Below are 18,583 nucleotides of genomic sequence, written 5' to 3'. Positions count from 1 at the left end.
TTTTGTTTAAGTGTCTATTTGTATATTGCTTTTCTCCAGCTGAATTATAAGCATTTCCATGAGAAAAGGCAACTGAAGATATAACTTTTATCTTCTCTAACATCTAATGTGATACTGGGCACACAATAGATATGTAATAAATGCTTGTTTAAAAAGGGAACAAATAAGTAAACGAAGTTATAGAGCTCAATTGCTGCAAACTAAAAAATAAGATTTGTTTATGTTAAGTTTGGTTTGCTACATGAAATTTGATTAAATTGGTCATATATATTTCCAAATGTAGGAGAATGGAGCTGCTTCTGAGATTTAAATGATACAACCATATTGGCCCATTCTTTTGCAAGGTAAATAAGGATTCTGGTACTGATACAAAATGTACCTTCAAGTGAATAAAAGTCTTAGCTCAAAATATACAGCTTGTGGAGCATATGGCAAAATCGTGTGGTGAGAAGAACATAAGCCTTGGAAGAAGGGACACCTAAAGTCAAATGCTGAGATGTCATTCACCAGCTAGGTGGCCTTGGAGAAATTAATGAGCATCACCCAATCTGCCTCATGTCTTTTTGTGTATTTTGTGTACAATTACAGGTCTGCATTCTTCATATACTCTCAACTCAGCCCAATATAATAGGTTTACGAGTCTCAACATTATGTATCAATTGATACTATAAGCTTTGCATTGATGTTCTAAAATTGTGTCAGTGCCCCCAAAGTTTCTATAGTTATGGGACAGATTTAGAAAATAGGTCTTTAGCTTCCTGTCACATAGACAAGATCTTTCATCCCAAGCCCCAGTCATGTACCATTAGAATATTGTTTGGAAATTGTAACATCTGAAACTTTTTTAAAAGACAGTCCTAATTCTTAAACTTGTCATACATGCAAGACAGTAATCATAGGCTTCAGAACTATAGAATTTTGTACTGAGTTTCATGTAAAAAGGAACAAAAATATCTTTCTACCATATCAATATGGCAACTCATCCTTCTATAGAGAAAGAGGTCAGACTCAATTCATTATTTGTTTGTCGTCATTCTGCCAATACAGGTTCTCTTAGGCTGTCAGGTTAACAGGACTAAGATCAGGGGAGTGTTTAATAAAGCAATGAGTTTCTCTATTCCAGCTATTTTCTTCTCAGACTACGGAGCTAAAGAGATTGTTTAAATATGTTGATAAGAAAGAAAAAATATTTTTAAGAACTCATATTTTTGGGGCTTCCCTGGTGGCGCAGTGGTTGCGCATCCGCCTGCCGATGCAGGGGAACCGGGTTCGCGCCCCGGTCTGGGAGGATCCCACATGCCGTGGAGCGGCTGGGCCCGTGAGCCGTGGCCGCTGAGCCTGCGCGTCCGGAGGCCACAACAGAGGGAGGCCCGCATACCACAAAAAAAAAAAAAAAAAAAAAAAAAAAACCTCATATTTTTGTCTACTGTCCTCCATTTCATCCTTGCTATCAAAGCTTTCAGTTTTGGTCCAACTGAGAGCTCACAAATTTCATTCATAGATAATGTAGAACAAATGTTGCCAATACCACCCTTCTGATGAACAGCTCAAATACACAATGAAAATAGCAACACATGGGTGGTGAATCATATGAGACGGTATCTCGAGCAAACAGGAAAAAAACCCTTTATTTCTTTTTAGAAAACTTTCACTATCTGTACTCCGAATATATGTGCATTTGGTGTGCATACACATGCATGTGTGAGCAAACACTAAATAAGTCAAATGGTAGATGATGTAAGGTAGTGTAATGATTTCTCTATGAAAATTTTTGCCTGGTAGTGAGATACTATTTGAAATTTTAGAGACATTTTTATAATAAAGTACATAGTCAATTTTTGTAAGCATTCGCCGGTGTTTGAGAAAAGTATCTATTCACAAGTTGTTGGATTCAGTTCTGCACATTCCATTAGCTCAAGCTTGTTAATTGTGTTGTTTGTTTGGCTCTTCTATACACTTAAGTTTTCCTATTCTTGATCTGTATCTCTCTCAATGAGATGTGTTAAAATTCCTCGCTAATTGAATAGTTTTAAAATTCTCTATGCAGTATTGTTTTTTGTTTTTTTTTGGCTTTGTATATTTGGAAGATCTGTTGGATGCATTCCAATTCATGACTTTTATATTCCTGTTATATTTTTCCTTTCATTATTATGTAAATGTAATGAGTTAGTTAATCTCAAGTAATGCCTTTTTGACTTGAAGATTATCCCATTTGACATACATATTGCTTTGTCTGATTTCTCTCTGTTCTTTGCCTCCTTTCTGTCATCATATTTAAGGAATTTTTCTGGATTAAAAAATCTGAGGTGAGAAACTATAGGTGAGTTGAATTCCTCCATATTTTTGTGGTTACTAATATATCTTCTTTTGCATTTTCTTTGTACCATACCTTCTCACGGTTTCTATTTTTTAAATTGTTTCTTTCATTTTCTCACTTGGAATTTATCATTCCATTTCTGTTCTTTTAGTGGGAACCCTTAATTGCTTAACATACATACTTGACCTAAAAAGTTACTATCTTTACCCTCCACCTGAACAAGAGAAGACCTGGGAACATAAACTCCAAGCATCATCCTCCCATCTTCCCTGTTTTTGTTGTCTAATATTTAGTTGCTCCTGTTTTTAACCTCCCATCACTCATTTTCATTGTCACTGTTTTTATAGTTAATATTTATTTAGATTTTGAACTGTGTTGAGCAGTGACAACTCACATTGCCTCTCACATCCCACTTCTTCATTCTGGATTCAGTTTCCTTCTTATTGAAGTATATCCTTTAGAGCTTTTCCAGCAAACTTCTATGCATGTCAACTCTCTTTCTTTGTTTTTCTAAAAATGTCTTTGAGTTCCTTCAAGATGGAGTCAAAACAATCTAGCTGAGAATAGAATTGAGGTTAACAATTAAAGATAGTATTCAATTATCTTCTGACATTATTGTTGTTAAGTCCCAGTCTAATTTTTGTTCTTTGGTCTTTTCCCTGATTACTTTACAGTTTTTTGGTATTTTGCAGTTTCACTGTGTTGATCTCTACGCCATACTCTCTCTACCCCATTCTCTCTAATCTTTCCTTCTGGAACTCTTATTAGATATATGTTGCACATTCTTGCCTCCATATTTCTTAGATTTTTGGCTATATTTTCCACCTCTTCATTTCCCTTTGCTGAATTAGAAGTAATTTTCACAGGTTTTCAGCTGTGTCCAACATAGACATCGGATTTTAATTCTAATAACTATTTTTCATTTTCCATCTTTAAATACTACTTTTGTCATGTCTTTTTTAAAAAATGGTTTTGTTTTTATTTTTGGCTGCGTTGGGTCTTCGTTGCTGCAGGTGGGCTTTCTCTAGTTGTGATGAGTAGGGGCTACGCCTTTTGCAGAGCGTGGGCTTCTCACTGTGGTGGCTTCTCTTATTGCAGAGCACAGGCTCTAGGCACACGGGCTTCAGTAGTTGTGGCGCATGGGCTTAGTTGCTCTGCGGCACGTGGGATCTTCTGCACCCAGGGATCGAACCTGTGTCCCCTGCATTGGCGGGCGGATTCTTAACCGCTGCGCCACCAGGGAAGTCCTCATGTCTTTTTCTTTAACTCCTATTCTAAAATGTCTCAAAGTCTCGTTTTATTTATTTAGCTTAGGATTCAAAACAACATATTCCTCCCTCAATAAGTAACTTCATTTAATAGTTTCCTATGTATTCTCCCAATGTTTCTTTATACAAATATAAGGATTTTTGAATATATATTCTGATTTTTTTTCTCCCTTGTTTACCATGAGGCAGCACCATATACTATATTAACAGTGGCCTGTTTTACTTTTTGCACATAAAAACACGACCTCATTCCTTTTTGCCATTACATAGCATTCCATTGTGTGGGTATATCATGGTTAGTTTAACCAGTACCCTACACTTGGGTTGTTTCCAGTTTTTTACTCTTAAAGATAATACTGTAGTGAATATATCATTTTACAAGCACTCGACTATATTTATGGGATAGAGTCACAGAGTGGGATTGCTGGGTGAAAGGGTAACTATACTTGTAATTTTGATAGATATAACCCAATCGTTCTTCATAGCAGTTAGAACATTTTGTGCCCCACCAACAATCGTGAAAGTGCCTGATTCTCCACAATATCACTAACAGAGTATGTGTGAAATTTCTTTAATCATTAAAAAAAATTCTATTTTATATTGGAGTATAGTTGATTTACAATGTTGTTAGTTTGAGGTGCACAGCGAAGTGATTCAGTTATACATATATCGATTCTTTACCACCCTGATAGTGCCTGATCTTGTCTTTAATCATGTTTAACATACCTCACATAGTCTCTTTCAGATTATTACATTGTCTCCAGTTCTTGGTATCTTCCTGCGTATTGTCCTTGGACTTCTCCCTCATTGAGGATCCTTTCTTCTCATTTTCATAATTTGTGTTGATGAGCATCTCTTCCCCTGAGATTTTCTCCCCCCCCCCCTTTTCTGGTTGTCTGTTGCTACAAACAAATTACTCCAAAGCGTATTGGTTTAAAATGACTATTTTATGTTGCTCACGATTTTGTGGGTCAGAAATTCAGGAAGGGCTTGACTGGGTAGTTCTTGCTTGAGTTCTTTCATGGTTTTTGCAGTCAGATGCCAACTGGGCCTAGAATCATCTGAAGGCTTTACTGGGGTAGACATCCAAGATGGCTCATGTACAGGGCTGGCAGTTGATTCTGGCTATCAGCCAACAGCTCAGCTGACGTGTAGGTGGAAACAGCTACATGTGAACTCTCCAGCATGGCAGCCTCAGAGTGGTGATACTTCTTTACATGGAGGTTTAGGGCTCCAGCATGAATGATTCAGCAAACAAGGTGATAGGTTCAAGACTTCTTAAAGTCTAGCCTCAGAAATCATGTAGCATCACTTCAGCTGTACTCTGGTCAAAGCAGTCGCAAGCCTGCCTGGAATTAAGTGAAATAGCAGTGGAATATCAAGAATATTTTGGCCAATATTTTTAAAACCACCACATTTCTGAAGTCCTGTGTGTCTTGGATTGTAGAAGGATCCCTACAGGGTGTTTCCATTTCTCTCAGCCAGGTGGCTCAGATTTTATTGGTCTGGAACCAGTTTTTATATTGATTTCTCAGCTTAGGGATTCTCATATAGGTAGTAAAAATTCATACTACACATCTTCTTGTAGCATAAACCTGTGGCTTTATGTTCTCAGAAACTTTAAGTCCATCTAAAGTTGTGGGTGGAGACCACCTCCTTGTTAAATCCTTGAGCCAGAGTTCTTCTAATCTACCTTCAATGAGGGGACAGCTCTTTTGGAAATCTGGTTTTACAAAACAAATACATTCCAACTCATTGTCTTGCATTGACCCAAGGCCATATCTTCTGTCCCTATATGACCATTAAATCCCAATACTTGGCCACGTGGACCTATAGCTGGGTCTGATGCTGCACCCTATCCCCACCCCAAACCCATGAGCCTTGCTTTTGATTGCCTTTTAGATTTGTACTTGTAAGGATTTGCTTTCCTTTATTTTGAACTAAGCTATATATTTACACGTTATTGTTAATTTATTCTATCCAGCACCTCTATGTGTTTGTAGTAAGAGGGTTATCTATAGTAACTCGATCCAAGATGGTCCCAGAGGTCCTCAGTCCTCAAATTTTGAGGTTAAAAAACGGAGCATTGTTAAATGACTGTCCTTGAAGGTAAGTTTAAGAAGTCATCATTAGTGGACAAGAATAAATGTTTTCCCTCTTCTGGTCTGCTTTTCTGTAAGGGCATCTCTTTCTTACTTTCTGATCTAGATCAATGGGCAGATGCTATTTCAGCCAACCTCAAATGGCAGCTGAAGCATGTGTAGTCACTGCCTTTTTGCCATCCAGCAAAGCTGTTCTTCTTGTCATAGATTTGGCAGGATAATCAATAGGATCCAAATGGCAATCAATTTTATGTGATTGCACTTGGTTTCCCATTGATTTCAATGCTGACTCTATGGTAGAATAACGAGGGAAATCTGATGCCAGTCATTGCCTGTGAATGACACTGCACATGTTTCTAGGTGACTGAACAGCGTCAAAGAGATGGGGAGAGAGAGACATGCTGGCAAAAAGACAGAGTGAGGACGGAGCAAAGCCCCAATGCTTACGATGAAGAAAAAGATGTCAATAGAGATGTGAAAAGGAAAGCTTGAATTATGATACTCCTCCGATCCAGAACGCCATTGAGAAACCTGGGTTGGTACAGTGGAGGATAAAATCAGCCTCAAGGCCACATAGCCTGAACAAGATTTCAAGGTATGTTTCCCCAGCAATCATGATGTTTAATGGCTTAATCTTAAGAAATCTTGGTTGTAAGTTCACACCTGGAAATGATTAATTGCTTCTTGGCCATCAAACGTCACTTTCTTGAAGCCAAGAATCACATTTTTATTTACCCACAGTACTCAACTATCCTCTAACATATGGATTCTCAATGAATAATTGATGGAAATATATGTTATACTTTTTATGGATAGCTTTTTGTAATCTGTGGACCTAAGAATGTATTATAGTATTCTCCAGACTTATCCAGCCAATATTGACATCCTAGTTTTACATATGACAGAGCCATCACACCAAGCAAAGGATCACAGTAGATTCTAATAAGGAGGCAAAGTTAATAATACAATAAGACACATTTAACTTGGAGCTTATGCTTTAGAATAAATCTACTCCACCCCTGTGTTATTTAGCTCTGACTTTGGCAGAAGTTTTCTGCAGAGTTTTTTTTAATTAATTTATTTTTGGCTGCATTGGGTCTTTGTTGCTATGCACGGGCTTTCTCTAGTTGCGGCGAGCGGGGGCTACTCTTCATTGCGGTGCGTGGGCTTCTCATTGCAGTGGCTTCTCGTTGTGGAGCACGGGCTCTAGGCACGCAGGCTTCAGTAGTTGTGGCACGTGGGCTCAGTAGTTGTGGCTCACGGGCTCTAGACCGCAGGCTCAGTAGTTTTGGCGCACGGGCTTAGTTGCTCCGTGGCATGTGGGATCTTCCTGGACCAGGGCTTGAACCCGTGTCCTCTGCATTGGCAGGCGGATTCTCAACCACTGCGCCACCGGGGAAGCCCCAGAGTATGTTTTTAAATGTTATATCTATTTTTTGAAAAGGAAATGCATTCACAGTAGTCAAAAGTTAAAGTAATATGGAAAGACATATATTAAAGCATATCCCTTCTGCTGTCTCCATCCACTCCTTTCTCTCCTGTCCCTTTTAGGCAATCAGTCATCCTACTTAATTGTGTCCCAGTTCCTCCTTATGCAATCACAAGCAAATATGAGTAATTATTCTTATAGTCTTCATTTCTTATACAAAGGGAAGCATACTATATATGTTGTTCTGCCTCTTTTTTCACACTATAACCTAGAGATTTTTTCCATATTGGTACATAGAGAATAATACTTTCATTCAATTTGAACAACTGCATAGTATTCCACTGTATGGATGTGGCAAAGTTTATTTAACCAATACCCTATTAATGGGCAATTGGGTTGTGTCCAATCTTTTGCAATTACAAACAGTGCTGCAATGAATAATCATGAACATATGTCATTTCTTACATGGGCAAGTGCATCTGTGCAATAGGTTCAAAAGGTAAACACGTTTGTAATTGTGATAGTGTCCATTTGCCCTCGATATGGGCTATGACATTTGCATTTCCACATGTAATGTGTGAGCATGCCTGCTGCCCCACAACTTTACCAGTAGGATGTGTTGTCAAGCGTTTAGACTTCTGCCAATCTGAGAGGTGAAAAATGATACCTCGGTGTAACTTTAATTTGCATTTCTCTAATGGTGACTGAGGTTGGGTATATTTTTACCTGTTTTGGGGGCCATTTATGTTGGGGGTTTTTTGGTGTGTGTTAACTGTCTGTATATTCTTTGTTTACCCATGTTTCTTGGAATGCTTTTATGGATTTCTTGTTTGTTTTACATTTAAATCTCCAATTCACTTGGAACTTGTTCCAGTGTACACTTGTACAGTTTGAGGTATAGAAACAACTTTGTGGTTTTTTTTCAGCTCACAACCCAGTAGTATAAAGTCCTTATGAGTCTACCAACTAGAGATGACATCTTTATCATATGCTAACATCATGTACCTCGTTTAATTTCTGGACTTCCTAATTCTCTTCCATTGGTCTCATTCTTTATTCAAGCACTTTCTCAATTGCTAAGACATCCCAGTATATTTTAATGTCTGGTAGGGTCAGTGTCCCTGTATTGTCTTTCTCTTTCAGAATTCCACTGGCTACTCTTGCTTATTTTGTAGTGAGTGTTTCTTATAGTTTTGTTATCTTTTAACCTTGGGTGTGAGGACATGAAGGATGAAGCAGAGTTCTGCATACATCCTAGGAACTTCTTTCTATAGATTATTTTTCTCTCCTTGCTAAAAACGAGGCGGAATGTTTTGATGGAGAGTTTTCTTGTGAATCCAAGGTTAAGTTTGCATTGGCCAACATAACCCAATGGAAGCTTGCTCTGAAGAATGAACTTATCTCACCAAGTAAAATAAAATAGGTGAACCCATGGTAGTCAGAGCCCAATCTTCCCTGGCCCTAGGATGGGCTAAGCCAATAAGACATAAGCCCCTGGCTTCAGGTCTAACAGCCTTAAGGGAAAGGGTTCAGGTAGCAGTTGTCTGGCTCTGAGTGAAAGCTGGGAGAGATGCCTTGACATATGTGAGTGAACACTGCACCCAGGTTGGGGCAGTTGTCACATGCATCCCATACCCTACTTTAAGCCATTCCTTCCTCCAACTGGAAAATGGTGACCCAAGCAGCTGGCAGACCCGGGAGGAGCCCTTCATAGCACATCAGCTGAATCACAAGCATTCATCCCAGGGAAAGCACTTCTGAGCGCATACCTGCCTGGGGAGGGATTGGGGTTTGGGGCGGTCAAGAAAGACATCCAATAGGAAGGTGCATTTGAACTAGATCTTGAAGGAAAAGAGGGAGTTTTCTGACAGATGAGTTTGGAAAGGGCATTCCTGAGAGAGAGGAAACAAATAGCACAGAAATTCAGGGCTGCATAGTGCATTCTGGGAGCGGCAAGTGGTTTGGTGGGGCTCTGATGAGGGTACACAGGGGCACGCGTGAGACCTGTGTGGCCAGATAGACCCTGCAGGGTCCTCTGCGTTCAGTGCCTGAACCCTAACTCTAACTCCTTTCTCCAGTCTGGGGGAAATCACTGAATGATTCTTTATTTTGCTCGTTTTTTACTGTAAAAAAAAAAAAAAAAAAAAAAAAAAAAAAAGGTACTTTCACATACTAAAAAGAGTGCACCTAAGTCTTTCTTGTCCCTACTCCTCTCCTTCAAAAAGACCACTGCTACAGTTCCGTGTACATATTTTCAGAGTTTTCTCTCCAGAAACATGTATTATGGATATAAGTCCTTTTTAAAAGGAGATTGTACTATGTTGTCCTGCAACTTGCTTTTTCTTCTTCACTTAATTACTAATCTTTTCTATAAGTGCTGTTAAAGTCGCACCATTTTGGGGGACAATACCTTCTTCCAATTGGTATAATGACTTTTCCTCCACAAAGCATCCTAAATAAATGCACTATAATGAGAATTTTGACATTATGGTTTCAGACAAAGACACACTCCCCAATTTGCTCAAATAACAATGGTTTCTAGTCAGAGATTATCGAATAGAACTAATTTAAACTGCACCGTGTTGGAAGCCCAAAGCATCTGGTTTTGTATATGGAGACCCAGCAAGAGGGGTGAAGCAGTGGCACCTCCCGCACATCTTCAGCCTGGAGTTCAGGTGTGCTACTTCCACGGGATCCAAACACCCTGCGTTGTAGCCTTCACCTCTCCTCCACAATGTTTTTCTGTGCTATGACTTTATTTTTAAGAACAGTCTCAGGGCAAGGTAACTGTGAGCCACAGAAAAGTGAAGAAGATGGCACAGAAAGCAGAATTCTTAAAAAGAACAGCTCCCACTCCACCACCCACCATCCACTGTGGGTAAGAACAATGAAACGATTATGTGCACACTCGCAAACTGATGCGTATTACTTACACAAACGTGTTTGCATAGTTCAAGTCATTTCTCATTCTATCTGCAAAACGTTTTGGGGTATTTGAAGTTGGATTAGAGCCCAACACAATTTACCCAGTAAGATTCATGTAGGTGTTCTTTCATGAAACAGCTCTTCACTTAGTGGCCAGGCTTTCAGGAACAAATGGGAGTCTATGAGGGAGGATGTAGTGCGTCTGAAAGGGTGTAGATGACGGCCAAGGCCACAACAGCGTCTGCAGATACCACAGTCACTCTAACCACCCCCCTCTTACTAGATGACCGAGATTTTATTTTTTAAAAAGAAAAGGAAAAAAACTCAACAGAAATGCTGCAGTGGAGATTCTTTTACACACATCTTGAAACCCTTGAGCAAGAATATCAGTGGAAGACATTTGGGAGTAGAATTGCTGGGTCAAGGAGTGTACAGATATACAATGTGAAAGCCTTTGTCCTTCCCAGAAGATGCACCGATTTGACACTCTGCCATTAACATCGGACAAGAGTCCCTACACCCTCACCTATGGAGGATGATAACAAATACTTTCAGATGTGAAAGCGGTGATTTGTCTGTTTTTATATGCATGTCTTTAAATGTTAGTGAAGTATGAGTGAATGAGAAGCATTTTTCATGTACTTATGGCTATTTGCAATTTTTTTTTTGAACTGCCTTTTCATGCCCCTCACCCACTTTTCCATTAACTTGTTAGCCTTTCTTTTATTGAATTGTAAAACTTAAGGATTTTAAATAAGGGTGAAATACAATCATATTTTAGAAAGTTCTTTTGCTATACAGCACCACATTGATATCACAGTTTATCATTCACTTGACTAAAGTACCCATATTTAGTGATTTCTGAAGATTCTGGGCATAGATTTCTCTGAGGCTCTCTAAAGGAGGAGAAACTACTATAAAAGTATGAAGTTTATAGAATCTCACAGGCTAAAGCTCACTGAAGTACAATTTTATTTTATTTTTCCTCAAGTTTGAGAGGCAGAAAATAACAGTAACCAGGAAACTTGACAACTAAAAATAGCACAGGAATTATACCTTCTGAAAATAAAAATTTGATTTGTCAGACTATTTCAAAAGTAGAAAATAAGAGAGACACCAGCATTGTATTAATTTCTTAAAAACACTGCTTTCATTTGTCTCTGAAGGTCAGAAAGATTTCTTCTTACTCCCTCTGTGGAGAATACATACTTCGCAGCTGTTGTTAATGAAGGCAATCCTTTTCCTGCCCTGGACTTTCCATTTCCCCTTAAACACAATCTGCACTGCCCAGGTGGGCATTCAGGCCCTTTCAGTCCTAGCTTTGAGCTACGTTTCCAGGAGCACCTGTCTCTGATGTGAAGTGGCTGCTCCATCCACCGTAGACATTACATTGTGCTCTTCTTGGCCTCTGTTGTCAAGTTCTCTTTCTTAGGAGAATCTCCACCTATGGCCCATCTGGCCCCCAAGGTCAGCCAAGTCCTGCTTCCCGTGGAAGTCTTGGTTCCCTCACTCCCACAGGGTCCTCTAGACCTTGCCCCTCCCCAGCTGTTTGGCTCTTCCTTAGGCTTTCATTTAACCTCTTTTATGAAGTGAGTTTTGTTTTCCCAACTAGATTATAAGGCTCTTGAGGTCAAGAGTCCTGTGGTAGATTTCTTAGTGGCCCCCTCCTGTGTGGGACCTGTTCACACTGCTGAGCATTCAGATAATTACTAACTGAATATTATGGGTAGGACCTTGGGTGCTCCTAACCTGTAATCTGAGGCCCTTGTCAGCACTTTCTTCTGCAAGATGCTTGCTTCCGACCGTTCCCTCTCTACCCCAGCCTGATGACCTGCGTCCTCCGCCTAGCCCTTCAACCTTGAGGTTTGCTGACCATTCAGGCTTTGCCCTTCTGCTGTACGCATACTTCGGCAAAATCTCATCCACCCCATCTTTTCTGCCACCAGTGACAAGAGGCCTAACCAACCTCTGCAGCTCAACGCGGACTCACCTGGCTGATAGTCATGTGTCTGTCAGACATCTGTACATGGACAGCCCTGAGGCACCTCAAACTCAGCCTATCTAAAAGTAGACCCCTTGCTGTCCCCCAGCCCTGTCCCTGTGTTTCCCATTTCTGCTGGTGGGCCCACCATCCTCCTAGTCATCCAGGCTAGAAATCCAAGAGTATCCTTGATTCCTCCTCAAATACCAAAACCTATCCATTTGAACCCCCCAATGTAACCCCTTTCCACCCCAACTCTCTGTGCCTTACCTAAGGTTGGCATCATCTCTGGATAATTGTAGCCTCCTATTAACTAGTCTCTCTGACCTTAACCTCGTGCTTCTCAGTTTCTTCCAGAACGATCAGTTTCCCCTGTTCAAAACAGTTCCCCAGGGCTTTGTTGCCTACACGGTGAAACCCCCAGTTCTCAACCTGTTGTATAAAGGCCCAGAGAGCTCTGTTCCTGGGTACTCTTCCTGCTCTGTCCCCAACTCCCAGTGAACACAGAACTGATGATGGTACCTGCCCTCCCACAGACCACCACACCCATCCTATTCTTACCTCGTCTCTTGCTCCAAACGCCTGCCTTGGCTCCCACACTCTTCCACTTCCTCTTGACCTGGCCAGCTCTATTCATCCTTTAGCACTGCACTCCGGGTGTCCTTCCCCAGGAGGCGAAGCGTTTATTTATATCGGATCCCTCGCATTTCAGTCCCCCACTCCTAGCTAAGCAATACCCCATCCAAATCACTGGGATTTCACGTAGAGTGCAAAATTCTATTTATGCTATCTTTCCTTTTCTGTATCTGTCTTCCAACTCGACTGTGAGCTCTATGAGGACAGGGTTCATATTTTATGCATCTTTAGTCTAACACATTAAGGGCCCAGTTTGCCAAATGGAAAAGCAACAGTGTTTACTTCTCCTCAGCGTATAGACAGTTACAGTGATATATGGATGCAGTTGTTTAGGGCGCTTTGTAATCCAGCTTCTACTGCCTTGTAAAACATTTCTGTGGGTTTATGTGGGGTAAAGTTTTCAGAATTGGCATCAGTGCCATGTTTTACCACATATATTGGGTACTTGTTTATTTGTTCCTTTGCAACTTTTCCTGGCTAAATTTCAACACATTGTGACAGGGTGGGAGTGGGAGGCATGAACTCTATGCCTGTTATGAAATGACGATGGTATAGGTTAAACGTGTGTGGTAATGGGCTGCTTATATAATCAGATTTGTCTGGATGTTGCTTCTGGGATGAGAGCACAAGTTGCCAAGTATTGAGGGGTAACCACACGCATAAGCCAGAATAAGCCAAGTGGCTGTCAGGATAAAAAGGACTGTAAAACTGGAGTTGGAGAGGAACAGAAAACAAAACAGTAGTGCCTTGTATTCATGTGGCTGCTCTCATGGCTCCTGGGTCAGTATTTCTTACCAAATGGTAACTCAGGCATCAGAACAGAAAAGAGAGAATTAGGCAATTTTATCTTGGTTTCTGGTTCTTAGTAAGAAAATATGATGAATTTTCAAATTCGACTTATATATAGGAGGCAATTATCAGCAGTCTTTCAAGTCACTCCAAGTGTGAATGGGGTCTGAGAGGAACCTGTTGGTCAGCTTCTGTCTGCTTCTGTCCCCTAGTGGTTCATTTGGAGTTGTTGACACTCTTAACCTTGAGCAGTTTTGGGCCCCTTGTGCAGGAAGACAATTTTGCCTAGAAATGAAGAAGAGAGTATCTTTGTGTATAGGCTCTTACATTTTTGAAATTAGGATTTATGGAGCATATTTCATTTCTTTTGTAACTATCCAGAAATCACCCACTCCTGAAAGCCTAGTTTAACCTATAAAAAACAATATCAACTCTTACTTTACATAAGCCTGGCCATGCCCTCAAAAAATACTGTCTTGATTCTGGTAGAATGATTGACACATTGATTTGATTACCTTCATCCTGTCTAGAATTATTAATAGTTTGTTGTTCCGCTTGATCTTCCTTCCCCGTTAATCTTTGTGAGATTTGTGGTTTGTAATCGTTTTGTAGCCAGCATTCTCAAACAACGTAGTTTTCATTTTACATTAGTCTCAAATGGAATGTTATTGGGTAAAATACCCCTTAGGAGTATAATGAAAAGGACCTATTAATTTTCAGGGCAAGAGAGCTAATTACTCCCCTCCCCCTTAATTCTGTATTAATTGCTAATAACTTTTAATAGAATTGAGTACATGAAGCTAATTTTGATTATTTCTTTTCAACATACACCATATCTGAAATGCTTGCCCAGAACAAGAAAAGAAGCTTTAGAAGGTCGAGTGCTTAATAAATATGCTTTATGATATTGCAGTTTGTAAATGAATCAAATTGAAAGAAATTTGGGGCTCCAAGAGGGAATGCTCATCTTTTTAATTAAAGGGGCATGTAGTTGGGAGACCTGAACATTTTATGAGCACACATATGAGCAAAACTCCATAGGAGATACTTTATAGCATCATTACAGACAATAAAGAAGAGGCAATATAACATGGTGGTTAAGTGTGTGGTACTGGTGCCAGACTGATTCATTGAGAGTCCCAACTCCACTGGTGTGACCTTGGGAAAGTTGCTTAACCTCCTTGTTGCTCAGTTTATTAATCTGTAAAATGGGGATAATGAGAATGCTTCCTAATTCATATTATCACTTTGAAGATTAAATGGGATAAAACCTTTAGAACGTTCCTGACATGACTGTCATCAATCAACGTTAGATACTTTTAGTACTAAAAGGCATTCTCCTATCTGCACTCCCATGTTCATTGCAGCACTATTCACGATAGCCAGGAGGTGGACACAACCCAATGTCCATCACTGGAAGAATGGATAAACAAAATGTGGTCTATCCATACAGTAGAGTACTATTCATCCTTAAAAAGGAAGGAAATCCCGTCACATGCTACAACATGGATGAACCTTGAGGACATGATGCTAAGTGTAGTAAGCCAGTCACAAAAAGACAAATACTGTATGATTCCACTTACAAAGTATCTAAAATAATCAAATTTATAGAAACAAAGTAGAATGGTGGGGGAAGAAAAAAATGCAGAGATGTTGTTTAACGGGTATAGCGTTTCAAATTGGCAAGATAAAAATTTCTGCAGATTGGTTGCACTACAATGTGAATATACTTAGTACTACTGAAATGTGCGCTTAATAGTTAAGATGATAATTTTCGTGTTTATGTGGTTTTCTACCACAGTTAATAAAAAGCATTCTCTTCTGAACATGAGTGAGTTTCCGAGAAGCTGGGAATGTTCTATATCTTGATCTTGGTGCTAGTGAAATGAGTGTGTTTACTTCGTGAAAAATCATCAAAAACACGTTTGTGATACGAGCACTTTCTGTTCGCCTCTTACCCTTCAATGAAAACTTTAAAAACGAGGATACTCCCTTCAGTGACTTGAGCTTGCAATCTCATAGCCAGGTAAAGCACACAATTGCTTATGGAAACAGATTTTTAAAATATTAACATATACAGAAATGACTCTTCTGTCAAATAGAAATGACTATTTGGCAAGCAAGTGACCTAAGAATTCAAGTAATTCAAACAATCTTTGAATAATGTTACAACCTGAAGAAACTTGACTTAAAAAATGTGTGACACAGGCAATGGCGAAAGAATTCTTGCTAACCTGCACAAGGATTTTATTTACTTTTTCAATCAACCATACTTAGGGGAAGACCCAGAAGAACTAAGTGACACAAAATATACCTTTTAAAAAATAATAATTGACATATATATTTTTATAACAGCTTTATCGCGATATAACGCACTTACCATAAAATTTGCCCATTTGAAGTGTACAATTCAGTGATTTTAGCATATTCAGAGTTGTGCAACCATTGCCACAATCAATTGTAGAACATTTTCATCACCTCAAAAAGAAACCCTGTATCCTTTAACACTCTCCATTTCTCCCAACATCCACGCCCCCGCCCGTCCACCCATAGGCAACCACTCATCTACTTTGTGTCTTTATAAATATGCCTATTTATATTCATATAAAGAGAGTCATACAATATATGATCATTTCTGACTGGTTTGTTTCACTTAGCGTAACGATCATCAGATTCAGCCATGTTGTAGACGCATTTTCTTTCTTTTTCTGGTGTGATTGCTCTGGCTAGAACTTTCAGTACAAGGTAGAAGAGAAGTGCTAATTCCTGGGATAAACCCTACAAATTAAAACATATTGTTTTTATATATTGTGGTATTCAATTTGCTAATTTTGTTTAGAATTTTTCTATACATGCTCATTGGGATATTGGTCTGCAGTTTTCTTTAATATCTTTTTTAGGTTTGGTATAAGAGTAATGCTCTCCTGGCAGAATGATTTGGGAATTATGCCTCCCTCACCTCTTTTTTTTTTTTTCTCAGTTTTCTGGAATACTTTGTGTAGAACTGGTATTATCTCTTTCTTAAAAGTTTGGTAAAATTCACCAGTAAAGTCATCCAGACCTGGAGTTTTCTTTGTGGGAAGATATTTTTTCCCTCCTGCCCTATATTTATTTATTTATTGATTGATACTTACTGACTTGTTTACCTTCTTACTTACTTAATTTTTGTGATAAGAACATTTAAGGTAAGATCTACCCTTAGCAAATTTTTAAGTAGGCAATGCAGTATTGTCAACTGTAGGCTCTATGCTGTTATTCCAGGAGTTGTTCATCTCTTATAACTGAAACTTTTAATCCTTTGACTAATCCCTCCCTGTTGCCCCCCCCCCGCACCCCCCCCCCCCAGCTCCTGGCAACCACCATTCTATTCTCCTTCTATGAGTTTGACTATTTTAAATTCATAATGTCAGCGGTAGCATGTAGCCTTCGTCCTTCTATGTCTGGCTTATGTCACTTAACAGTGTCCTCCAGGTTCACCCATGTTGTTGCAAATGGCAGGATTTCCTTCTATTTTAAGGCTAAATAATATTACACTGTTTGTGTATACTACCCTTTTAAATCCAGTCATCCAATGGTAGACATTTAGGTTGTTTCCATGAATTGGCTATTGTGAGTAAAGCTGCAATGAACATGGGAGTGCAGATATCTCTCTGAGATCCTGATTTCAATTCTTTTTGCTATACCTAGAAGTAGGACTGCTGGGTCATGGTAGTTCTATTTTTAAATTTTTAAGAAACGTTTGTACTTTTATCCATAGTGGCTGCATTGCTACCAATAGTGTGCAATGGTTCATTTTTCTCCACACCCCTGGCAAAAATTACTTTTTAAAAAATAATAGCCATCCTAACAGCTATGAGATATCTCATTGTAGTTTTGATTTGCATTTCTCTGGTGATCAGTGATATTGAGCACCTTCTCATATACCTGTTGGCTATGAGTATGTCTTCATTGGAAAAATGTCTATTTGGTTTCTCTGTCAATTTTTAAATCACATTATTTGTTTTTTCTGCTATTGAGTTGTAGGTGTTCCTTATATATTTTGGATATTAACCCTTTATCAGATTTATGGTTTGCAGACATTTTCTCCCATTTCATAGATTGCCTTTTCATTTTGTTGATTGTTTTGATGTAATCTCGCTTGTCTATTTTTGCTTTTGTTGCCTGTGCTATTGGTGTCATATCCAAGAAATTATTGCCAAAGCCAATGTCAAGAAGCTTTTTTCCCTGTGTTTTCTTCTAGGAGTTTTACTGTTTCAGGTCTTATATGTAAGTCTTTAACCCATTTTTAAAATTTGACTTTTGAGTAAACTATAAGAGTCCAATTTCATTCTTTTGCATGTGGATATCCAGTTTGCTCAACGCCATTTATTGAAGAGACTATCCTTTCCCCATTGTATATACTTGGCACCTTTGTCAAATATTAGTTGACCATAAGTGTGTGAGTTTATTTCTTGGCTGTCTATTCTGTTCCATTCGTCTGTGTGTCTATTTTTTTATGTCAGTTCCACACTATTTTGATTACTGTAGCTTCTGCACACGTGTGTGTGTGTGTGTGTGTATATATATATATAATATGGATATATATAGTATATATATTCTTTATTGAGGCATAGCTGTTGTACAATATTATATAAGGTTCATGTACACACATAGTGATTCAGAGTTTTAAAGGTTATACTTCATTTATAGTTATTATAAAATATTGGATATATTCCCTGTGTTGTACAGTATATCCTTGTAGAGTATTTATTTTATTTATTTTTTTTAACACAGGCATCTTGGTATTTATTGAGTATGAACTTTTAAAAACATCTTTATTGGAGTATAATTGCTTTACAATGGTGTGTTAGTTTCTGCTTTACAACAAAGTGAATCAGTTATACATATGTTCCCATATCTCTTCCCTCTTGTGTCTCCCTCCCTCCCACCCCTCTAGGTGGTCACAAACCACCTAGCTGATCTCCCTGTGCCATGCGGCTGCTTCCCACTAGCTATCCCCCCTATGTTTGGTAGTGTATATATGTCCAGGCCACTCTCTCACTTCGTCATAGCTTACCCTTCCCCCTCCCCATATCCTCAAGTCCATGCTCTAGTAGGTCTGTGTTTTATTCCCGTCCTACCCCTAGTCTCTTCATG

The 18,583-nt window shown here is 39.1% G+C and overlaps 1 long non-coding RNA gene across 1 annotated transcript in view; it reads left to right on the top strand.

Moving 5' to 3' along the window:
- LOC114484721 (uncharacterized) overlaps positions 1-18,583 on the top strand; it is a 39,602-nt gene that overhangs the window by 12,030 nt on the left and 8,989 nt on the right. Inside the window, exon 3 of the long non-coding RNA XR_003677915.2 lies at positions 6,048-6,282. This is a non-coding gene — a long non-coding RNA (uncharacterized lncRNA). The remainder of the gene's footprint in view (positions 1-6,047; positions 6,283-18,583) is intronic.

This window comes from Physeter macrocephalus, chromosome 21 (assembly GCF_002837175.3).
Source record: "Physeter macrocephalus isolate SW-GA chromosome 21, ASM283717v5, whole genome shotgun sequence".
NCBI lineage: Eukaryota > Metazoa > Chordata > Mammalia > Artiodactyla > Physeteridae > Physeter > Physeter macrocephalus.
This window is presented reverse-complemented; position numbering and strand designations above follow the sequence as displayed.